General features: G+C 43.1%; 1 pseudogene across 1 annotated transcript; it reads right to left on the minus strand.

Annotated features, from left to right (window-relative positions):
* Window positions 1-8,436: 8,436 nt before the first annotated feature.
* LOC128561804 (60S ribosomal protein L15-like) lies at window positions 8,437-9,088 on the minus strand (annotated as a pseudogene). The gene has a single exon (XR_008373344.1). The product of XR_008373344.1 is annotated as a 60S ribosomal protein L15-like (transcript).
* Between the last annotated feature and the right edge of the window lie 2,153 nt (window positions 9,089-11,241).

Consider the following 11,241-nt stretch of genomic DNA (forward strand, 5'->3'; position numbering starts at 1 on the left):
TTGAATTCCCCACTGAAGAGGCAGAGATTAGCTGACTGGATTAAAAAACACAAGCTGGACAGCACCTGTGGCTCAAAGGAATAGGGCGCTAGCCCCATATGCCGGAGGTGGTAGGTTCAAACCCAGCCCCAGCCAGAAACTGCAAAAAAAAAAAAAAAGATTTAAAAAACACAAGCCATCCATTTGCAGTCTGCAGGAAATGGAAGGGTTGGAAGACAATCAAGGGTTGGAAGACAATTTTTCAGGCAAATGGAATTCGGAAGAAAAGAGAAGTTGCAATCTTATTTTCAGATACATGTGTATTTAAAGCAACTAAAGTCAAAAAGGACAAAGATAGTCACTTTATATTGGTCAAGGGAAAAATACAACAAGAAGACATTTCAATTCTAAATATTTATGCACCCAATTTAAATGCTCCCAGATTCTTGAACCAGATCTTATTCAGTCCCAGCACTATGATAGCCTATAATACCATAATAACAGAGGACTTTAATGCTCCTCTTACAGAGCTGGACAGATACTCTAAACAGAAATTAAACAAAGATATAAGGGACTTAAATTAGACCCTAGAACAACTGTGCTTGATAGACGCATATAGAACACTCTATCCCAAAGATAAAGAATATACATTCTTCTCATTGACCCCATGGAACATTCTCCAAAATTGATCATATCCTAGGACATAAAACAGACCTCAATGAAATCAAAAGAATTGAAATTTTACCTTGTATCTTCTCAGACCACAAGGCACTAAAGGTGGAACTCAACTCCAACAAAATCGTTCAACTCCACACAAAGGCATGGAAATTAAACAACCTTCTGTTGAATGATAGTTGGGTGCAGGAAGAAAAAAAATAGGAAATCATTAACTTCCTTGAGCATAACAACAATGAAGACACAAGCTACCAAAACCTGTGGGATACTGCAGTTTTGAGAGGAAAATTTATTACTTTAGATGCCTACATTCAAAAAACAGAAAGAGAGCACATCAACAAACTCACAAGCCATCTTATGGAATTGGAAAAAGAAGAACAATCTAAGCTTAAACCCAGTAGAAGAAAAGAAATATCCAAAATTAAAGCAGAGATCAATGAAATTGAAAACAAAAGAATCATTCAGAAAATTAATGAAACAACGAGTTGGTTTTTTGAAAGAATAAATAAAATAGATAAACCTACTGATGCCACAGATATACAAGAGATCATCTCTGAATACTACCAGAAACTCTATGTCCAGAAATTTGACAATGTGAAGGAAATAGATCAATATTTGGAATCACACCCTCTCCCTAGACTTAGCCAGGAAGAAATAGAGCTCCTGAACAGACCAATTTCAAGCACTGAGATTAAGGAAACAATAAAAAAGCTTCCAGCAGGGAAGTACGGAGAAACCTCAAAGCACTCAAGCTAGACCTCCCATTTGATCCTGCAATCCCATTACTGGGCATCTACCCAGAAGGAAAAAAAATCCTTTTATCATAAGGACACTTGTACTAGACTGTTTATTGCAGCTCAACTTACAATCACCAAAATGTGGAAACAGCCTAAATGCCCACCAACTCAGGAATGGATTAAAAAGCTGTGGTATATGTATAACATGGAATACTATTCAGCCATTTAAAAAAATGGAGACTTTACATCCTTCGTATTAACATGGATGGAAGTGGAAGACAATATTCTTAGTAAAGCATCACAAGAATGGAGAAGCATGAATCCTATGTACTCAATTTTGATATGAGAACAATTAATGACAATGTCACGGTGAGGGTGGGGGAAGGGGAGAGCGGAGAGAGAAAGAAGGAGGGAGGGGTGGGGAAAGGAAGAGCAGAGAGAGGGAAGGAGGGAGGTGGGTGGGGCCTTGGTGTGTGCCACACCTTTGGGGGGCAAGACATGATTGCAAGAAAGACTTTACCTAACAAATGCAATCAGTGTAACCTGGCTTATTGTACCCTCAATGAATCCCCAACAATTTAAAAAAAAAAAAAAAAAAAAGCTTCCAACAAAAAATGCCCTGGTCCAGATGGCTTCACACCAGAACTCTGTCAAACCTTCAAGGAAGAACTTTTTCCTGTACTGCAGAAATTATTCCAAAAAATTGAGGAAGAAGGAATCTTCCCCAACACATTCTACAAAGCAAACATCACCCTGATACCAAAACCAGAAAAAGACCCAACCAAAAAGGAGAATTTCAGACCAATTTCACTAATGAATATAGATGCAAAAATTCTCAACAAAATCCTAGCCAATAGATTACAGCTTATCATCAAAAAAGTTATACATCATGATCAAGTAGGTTTCATTCCAGGGATGTAAGGCTGTTTAACATACGCAAGTCCATAAATGTTATTCACCATATTAACAGAAGCAAAAATAAAGACCATATGATCCTCTCAATAGATGCAGAAAAAGCTTAAAATTCAGCATCCTTTTCTAGTTAGAACACTGAAGAGATAGGCATAGGTGGCACATTTCTGAAACTGATTGAAGCTACCTATGACAAACCCACAGCTAATATTTTACTGAATGGAGTAAAACTGAAAGCTTTTCCTCTTAGAACTGGAACCAGACAAAGTTGTCCTCTGTCACCATTACTATTCAACATAGTGCTGGAATTTCTAGCCAATACAATTAGGCAAGACAAGGAAATAAGCGAATCCAAATGGGAGCAGAGGAGGTCAAACTCTCCCTCTTTGCTGATGACATGATCTTATACTTAGAAAACCCCAAAGACTCAAACCACAAGACTCCTGGAAGTCATCAAAAAATACAGTAATGGGTTCGATGCCTGTGGCTCAAGCGGCTAAGGAGCCAGCCACATACACCTGAGCTGGCGGGTTCAAATCCAGCCTGGCCCGCCAAACAACAATGACGGCTGCAACCAAAAATATAAACAGGCATTGTGGCGGGTGCCTGTAATCCCAGCTACTTGGGAGGCAGAGGCAAAACAGTCGCTTGAGCCCAGGAGTTGGAGATTGCTGTGAGCTGTGATGCCCAGGGTGACAGCTTGAGGCTCTGTCTCAAAAAAAAAAAAAAAAAAAAGAATGTCTCGGGATATAAAATCAATGTCCACAAGTCAGTTGCCTTTGTATACACCAATAACAGTCAAGATGAGAGGCTAATTAAGGACACAACTCCCTGGGCGGCGCCTGTGGCTCAAGGAGTAGGGCGCTGGTCCCATATGCCGGAGGTGGCGGGTTCAAACCCAGCCCCGGCCAAAAAACCAAAAAGAAAAAAAAAAGGACACAACTCCCTTCACCATAGTTTCAAAGAAAATGAAATACCTAGGAATATACGTAACAAAGGAGGTGAAGGACCTCTATAAAGAAAATTACAAAATCCTGGGTGGCGCCTGTGGCTCAAGGAGTAGGGCGCTGGTCCCATATGCCGGAGGTGGTGGGTTCAAACCCAGCCCCGGCCAAAAAAAAAAAAAAAGAAAATTACAAAATCCTAAGAAAGGAAATAGCGGAGGATATTAACAAATGGAAGAACATACCATGCTCATGGCTGGGAAGAATCAACATTGTTAAAATGTCTATACTTCCTGGGCAGCACCTGTGGCTCAGTGAGTAGGGTGCCAACCCCATATACCGAGGGTGGTGGGTTCGAACCCGACCCCGGCCAAACTGCAACAAAAAATAGCCAGGTGTTGTGGCGGGCGCCTGTGGTCCCAGCTCCTGGGGAGGCTGAGGCAGGAGAATCGCCTGAGCCCAGGAACTTGGGGTTGCTGGAGCTGTCATGGCACAGCACTCTACCAAGGGCAATAAAGTGAGACTCTGTCTCTACAAAAAAAAAAAAAAGTCTATACTTCCCAAAGCAATCTACCGATTCAATGCCATTCCTATTAAAATACCAACATCGTACTTCCAAGATTTGGAAAAAATGATTCTGTGTTTTGTATAGACCAGAAAAAAACCCATACAGCTAACGCAGTTCTTAGTAATAAAAATAAAGCTGGGGGCATCACCATACCAGATTTTAGGCTGTACTACAAAGCCATAGTGGTCAAGACAGCATAGTACTGGCACAAAAATAGAGACATAGACATTTGGAATTGAATAGAAAACCAGGAAATGTAACTAACATCTTACAACCACCTAATCTTTGATAAACCAAACAAGAACATACCTTGGGGGAAAGATTCCCTATTCAATAAATGGTGTTGGGAGAACTGGATATCCACATGTAAAAGACTGAAACTGGACCCACACCTTGCCCCACTCACAAAAATTGATTCAAGATGAATAAAGGACTTAAATTTAAGGCAGGAAACAATAAAAATCCTCAAAGAAAGCATAGGAAAAACACTGGAAGATATTGGCCTGGGAAAAGACTTCATGAAGAAGACTGCCATGGCAATTGCAACAAAAAAAATAAACAAATGGGACTTCATTAAACTGAAAAGCTTCTGTACAGCTAAGGAGACAACCACCAAAGCAAATAGACAACCTACACAATGGGAAAGGATATTTGCATACTTTGAATCAAACAAAAGTTTGGTAACTAGGATCTATAGAGAACTCAAATTAACCCATGTGAAAAAAGCCAACAATCCCATATATTAATGTGCAAGAGACATGAATAGAACCTTCTCTAAAGAAGACAGATGAATGGCTAACATATGAAAAAGTGCTCATCATCCCTATTTATTAGAGAAATGCAAATCAAAACAACCCTGAGATACCATCTAACCCCAGTGAGAATGGCCCACATCACAAAATCTCAAAACTGCAGATGATGGGAACACTTTTACACTGCTGGTGGGACTGCAAACTAATACAACCTTTTTTGAAGGAATTATGAAGAACCTCAAAGAACTCAAGATAGACCTCCCACTTGATCCTGCAATCCCATTACTGGGCAACTACCAAGAGGAAAAAACCCCTTTTATCATATGGACACTTGCACTAGACTGTTTATTGCAGCTCAATTTACAATCGCCAAAATGTGGAAACAGCCTAAATGCCCACCAACCCAGGAATGAATTAACAAGCTGTGGTATATGTACACCATGGAATACTATTCAGCCATTAAAAAAAATGGAGACTTTACAGCCTTTGTATTAACCTGGATGGAAGTGGAACACATCATTCTTAGTAAAGCATCACAAGAATGGAGAAGCATGATTCCTATGTACTCAATTTTGATATGAGGACAATTAAGGACACAATGTGGATAGGGGAAGAGGAGAGCAGAGAGAGAAAGAAGGAGGGAGGGATGGGGAAAGGAAGAGCAGAGAGTGGGAAGGAGGGAGAAGGTGGGGTCCTAGTGTGTGCCACATCTTTGGGGGGCAAGACACAATTGTAAGAGGGACTTTACCTAACAAATGCAATCAGTGTAACTTGGTTTCTTGTACCCTCAATGAATACCCAACAATAAAAAACAAACAAAACAAAAAAAATGGAGTACATTCTTAAATAAATGTGTTTATGTTATTCATCATTTTATTTTATTTTATTTTATTGAGACAGTCTCATTATGTCACCCTTGGTAGAGTGCAGTGGCGTCACAGCTCACAGCAACTTCAAACTCTTGGGCTTAAGCACTTCTCTTGCCTCAGCCTCCTGAGTAGCTGGGACTATAGGCGCCCACCACAATGCCCGGCTATTTTTTTGAGACAGAGCCTCAAGCTGTTGCCCTGGGTAGAGTGCGGTGGCATCACAGCTCACATCAACCTCCAACTCCTGGGCTTAAGTGATTCTCTTGCTTCAGCCTCCCAAGTAGCTGGGACTACAGGAGCCTACCACAAGGCACGGCTATTTTTTGTTTGTAGTTGTCATCGTTGTTTGGCAGGACCGGGCTGGATTTGAACCAGCCAGCTCTGGTGTATGTGGCTGGCGCCTTAGCTGCTTGAGCTACAGGTGCCGAGCTTATTTTTTTGTTGCAGTTGTCGTTGTTTAGCAGACCTGGGCTGGGCTCGAACCCGCCAGCCTCGGTGTATGTGGCTGGCGCCCTACTCACTGAGCTACAGGCGCCAAGCCTATACATCATCTTAATGTGCATTTCTTCTTTTTTTTTGCTAATGACTTATTACTTGCTGTTTATTTTATATTTATTTTGGACGAGGGAAATGTTAGACAAATTCAAGCGATTTTCTTATTTAAGTTCAAAATGGGTCGTCAAGCAGTGGAGACAACTCACAGCATCAATGGCATAATTGGCCCAGAACTGTTAACGCATGCACAAAATAGTGGTGGGTTCAAGAAGTTTTGCAAAGCCTTGAAGATGAGGAATGTAGTGACCATCCATCAGGAGTTGACAACAACCAACTGAGAGTAATTATCAAAGCTGGATCCACTGACAACTACGTGAGAAGTTGCTGAAGAACTCAACGTTGACCACTCTACTATGGTCAGTCAGCATTTGAAGCAAATTGGAAAGGTGAAAAAGCTCAATAAATGGGTGTCTCATGAGCTGATTGAAAATCAGAACAATTATCATTTTCAAATGTCCTATTCTACACAAAAACAATGAACCATTTCTCAATTGGACTGTGATGTGTGATGAAAAGTGGATTTCATAAAACTGGTAACAACCAGTTCAGTGACTGGACCAAGAGGAATCTCCAAAGCACATTCCAAATCCAAACTTACACCAATAAAAAGTTATGGTCACTATTTAGTGGTCTGCTGCCAGTCTGATCCACTACAGCTCTCCGAATTCCAGAAAAACCATTACATCAGAGAATTCTGCTCAGCAAATCAATGAGATGCACCAAAAATCGCAACACCTGCAGCCGGCACTGGTCAACAGAAAGGGCCAAGTTCTTTTTCCTGACAACACCCCACCAGACATTGCACAACCAATGTTTCAAAGGTTGAACGAATTAGGCTATGAAGTTTTGCCTCATCCATCATATTCACCTGACCTCTCACCAACTGACGACCACTTTTTCAAGCATCTCACCAACTTTTTGCAGGGAAAACGCTTCCACAACCAGCAGGATTCAGAAAATGCTTTCCAAGAGTTTGTCAAATCCTGAACCACTGATTTTAACAAGAAGAAATAAATTTATATTTGTTGGCAACAAGATGTGTTTGAACATAGTTACAATGATTTAAAAATCATGGTCCAAAACCGCAATTATTTTTGCACCAAGAGTAGTAGATTGCTTCCCAAGATGGTCATAACACCCAACACAATGGCTCATGCCTGTAATCCTAGCACTCTAGGAGGCCGAGGCAGGTGGATTACCTAAATTCACGAGTTTGAGACAAGCCTGAGCCAGAGTGAGACCCCGTCCTAAAAATAGCCGGGCATTGGGCAGCACCTGTGGCTCAAAGGGGTAGGGCACTAGCCCCATATGCTGGAGGTGGCAGGTTCAAACCCAGCCTCTGCCAAAAACTGCAAAAAAAAAAAAAAAAAAATAGCCGGGCATTGTGGCGGGCTCCTATAGTCCCAGCTACTTGGGAAGCTGAAGCAAGAGGATCACTTGCACCCAAGAGTCTGAGGTTACTGTGAGTTATGACACCATAGCACTCTACTGAGGATGATAAAGTGAGACACTGTCTCAAAAAAACAAAAAATGCTCATATCATTATCTCTCACATAGTCTTGTAATGTGACCAAGAGATAGAGGGTGTTTTTCCTCCCCTTGATTCTGATCCAGTAACCTGTTTCACAAACCAAATATGGTACAAATTATGCTATGTAACTTCCAAGGCTGGGCCTGAAGACATCTACAAGTTCCACTTTCACCTCTTATTCCTTTTGGGGAATGCCACAAAGAAGCCCAAGCATCCAAGCAAAGAGATTCACATGAAGGAGAACCAAGGCCCCAGGCCAACATCCCCAGCTGAGGTCTATTCTGGGGGCCAGCACCAACTGCCATCCATCCTGGCTCCTCAGTTAACACTACAGGAAGCAGAACAACCCAGCCAGCCCGCAAATTTGTGAGATTGTGTGAAAAATGTTAAATTGTTATGTTTAAGGCATTATGGGGTTGTTTTGTTTTGGTTCCTTTTTGTCTCTTTTTTGAGACAGAGTTTAACTCTGTTGCCCGGGATAGAGTAAAGTGGCATCATCACAGGTCACTGCAACCTTAGACTCCTGGGCTCAAGCAATCCTCCTACCTCATCCTCCCAAAGTGCTGGGATCCTCCTACCTCAGTCTCCCAAAGTGCTGGGGTTACAGGCATGAGTCACTGTGCCCAGCCAAGGCACTAACTTTTGGGGTAGTTTTTTATACAGCAGTAAAGAACTAAAACCAAATGCTTACCACAGTACCTAGCCCATAGTATTAATAAGTACTCAAAGGAGCTGTGTGACGAATGGTAATGGTAAATAAATGTTGTAAATGTTGGAAAGCAAGGGAAAAAGTAACAGGGTTACGGGGCAAGCTGTGCGCAGGAGACACTGAAGGTTGCCCAGCTCAATTCATTGTGCAGAACTCCCAACCTTACTGTCCTCTGTGCTCTCTCATTTTTTTATTTTTTTTTTACTGTCCTAAATTGTTTATTAGGTTATGAATTTTACAAACCTTACTTATATTAGTGGTAATGGTTGAGCTGGAGAGTATTGTGTCTTCTCCAAGCTGCACGGCGAGAACCACCAATAGTGTGGTAGAACTTATGGCCCTTTCCAAGGCCACGGCTCTTCCGGCCTGCAGATGTCAGCCCACGCATCTCCCTGTGCTTGTGGACTGGTTTGGTGATCCACTGGGTGTCAGGATTTCTTCTGTTAGCTTTATGGAATGGATCAATAAGGATAACCTCAAAAAATTTGTACATCGAATCTTCACCAACCCAGTAAGAATTCAGGACTCTTACAGCCCCACAGTGGTGTCCAGCTTGCTCCTCAGGAACAGACTGAAGGCTTCGAGCAAACTTTAGCTGGTTAACACCATGATGCACAGGCTTGCCATAGGTTGCACCCTTAGGAACTGGGTGTTTGCGGCCCACCACGGTGCACACAAATCCTGTATATGACATAATCTTGCTTAGCCTTGTGTCCCAGTCTGAGCACTTTATCAGGCCGGGTGGGGCGGGGAGCCCTGTGGAGCAAGGAGAACTGGCCAGCAGTGGACCCTCAGAAAAAAGCACATCACATCAGCTTCTTCCTCCACAGCTCCTGGATGTACTTGTATGCACCCATCTTGGCTCACCTGATGGCTGCCGCCAGATGGAAAGGGGTGTGTGTGTGTGTGTGTGTGTGTGTGTGTGTGTGTGTGTGTGTGTGTGTGAGAGAGAGAGACAGAGAGAGAGAGACAGAGAGTCTCAAGCTATTGCCCTGGATAGATTGCTGTGGCATCATAGCTCACAGCAACCTCCAACTCAGGTTCAAATATCCTTGTGCCTCAGTTTTTCTATTTTTAGTAGAGATGGGGTCTCACTTTTTCTCAGGCTTGTCTCACGCGTGAGCTCAAGCAATCCACCTGCCTCAGCTTCCCAGAGTGCTAGGATTACAGGCAGGAACCACCACGCCCAGCCTACTCTCCCATTTTTCAAAACAGCATGAGATGATACAGAGAACATCCCTTTTGAGAAAGTCTAATAGAAAATTTTCCCTTCTATTGAACTTTTCCATCATTTCTATTCATTGGTTTCATCCTACCTTCTGGGAGCCCATAAGACAAACTCCCTTTTCAAATGACACCTTACACACATTTGAAAACTATCTCTGGGTATCTTTCAATCTCCCCTTGTCTTCTCCTAAGGAAAAATTCTCAGGTTCTCTTAGCTTGTATAGCAGTGTCCAAGCCTCACACCTTTAAATTTGCTCTTTTCTTGATGACCATTGGCTTGTGAAAGCTCTCCTTAACATGTGGACCCAGGCCTCAGACCTTAAACATCTGACTAGTGCAGAAAGAATGGCCTCATTAAAAACATCTTGGGCAGCACTTGTGGCTCATGGGTAGGGCGCCAGCCCCATATACCGAGGATAGCGGGTTCAAACCTGGCCCTGCCAAACTGCAAACAAAAAAATAGGCCAGGCATTGTGATGGCCGCCTGTAGTCCCAGCTACTTGGGAGGCTGAGGCAAGAGAATTGCCTAAGCCCAGGAGTTGGGAGGTTGCTGTGAGCTGTGACACCACGGCACTCTACCGAGGGCAATAAAATGACACTCTGTCTCTAAACAAACAAACAAAAAAATCTTAAGTCCTGGTCCTGTGGCTCACACCTATAATCCTAGTACTCTGGGAGGCCAAGGTAGAAGGATCCATTAAAAGCACCATCCTAAGAAAGAGGTGGACCTTGTCTCCAGTAATAATAGAAACATATTAGCAGAGCATGGTGGTGCACACCTTTAGTCCCAGCTACTCAGGAGTCTGAGGCAAGAGAATCACTTGAGCCCAGGAGTTTGAGGTTGCAGTGAGCTATGATGACACCACTGCACTCCAGCCTAGGTGATAGAGGAAGACTGTCATGTTAGGAAACAATAATAATAATCATCTTAGAAAAATGATAATTTTGTCTGGGGTTTGCTTCAAAATAATCCAGTGGGAAGTGCATGGGAGAATGAATGAAAAGCTTGACAAGTGATAATTGTTGAAGTTGGCCAGTGGATACGAGGAGTATTATGTCATTTTCTCTATTTTTGTATGTCTTTGACAATAAACTTCAAAAATGATCCCAGAAAACATCAGGGGAAAATGATATCATGTATAAATTTATATGCATTTAGACAGGGAATTCCCTGTGCAGGCATGTTGCTGTCTTTCATCATGTGTGAGTTTTGCAGGACCAAACTCACTGAGGACCGGAGTGGGTGAAACAGGCACCCAAAACACAGAATCTTGAGTCTGGAACCCTGCAGCTGAGCAAGAGCACCCAGAGATTTCATCAGTTCTGCTCCTTCAGCAGAAGCTCAGCCCCTGGGATTTCTGCCCAGGAAGCTGAGGACCCTCAAGTGCGCACGTATACTCAGATAACTGTCACCATAACCCGAATCTCTGGCTTTACGGGCCAAGAGTGGGCTCCATGTCCACAAACCTGTACCCAGTTCTCACGAGGTGATGGGCCGGGGGGTACACAAGTGAACTGGAAGTCCACGAGCTGAACTGAGGTGGCCGCCCCCCTCGCTTGCCCCCAGTCCCGTGGCTTCGGAGCGGGGAGGGAGAACCGATCATCTTTGGTAAAAACAGAGGCGAGGTCTGGGACCGTTCACCTTGGGGGACCAGACATCTTCTCTCAGACTTGTCTCAGCTGCCAGCGAGGCCAGAGACATCGAGATGCAAAATGACCTGCAGACTTCCTAGAGGGGCCGCCGCAGCCCCACAAGCCCCTCCGCGGGCGGGACTATGACGCA

Source organism: Nycticebus coucang, chromosome 12 (genome assembly GCF_027406575.1).
Source record: "Nycticebus coucang isolate mNycCou1 chromosome 12, mNycCou1.pri, whole genome shotgun sequence".
NCBI lineage: Eukaryota > Metazoa > Chordata > Mammalia > Primates > Lorisidae > Nycticebus > Nycticebus coucang.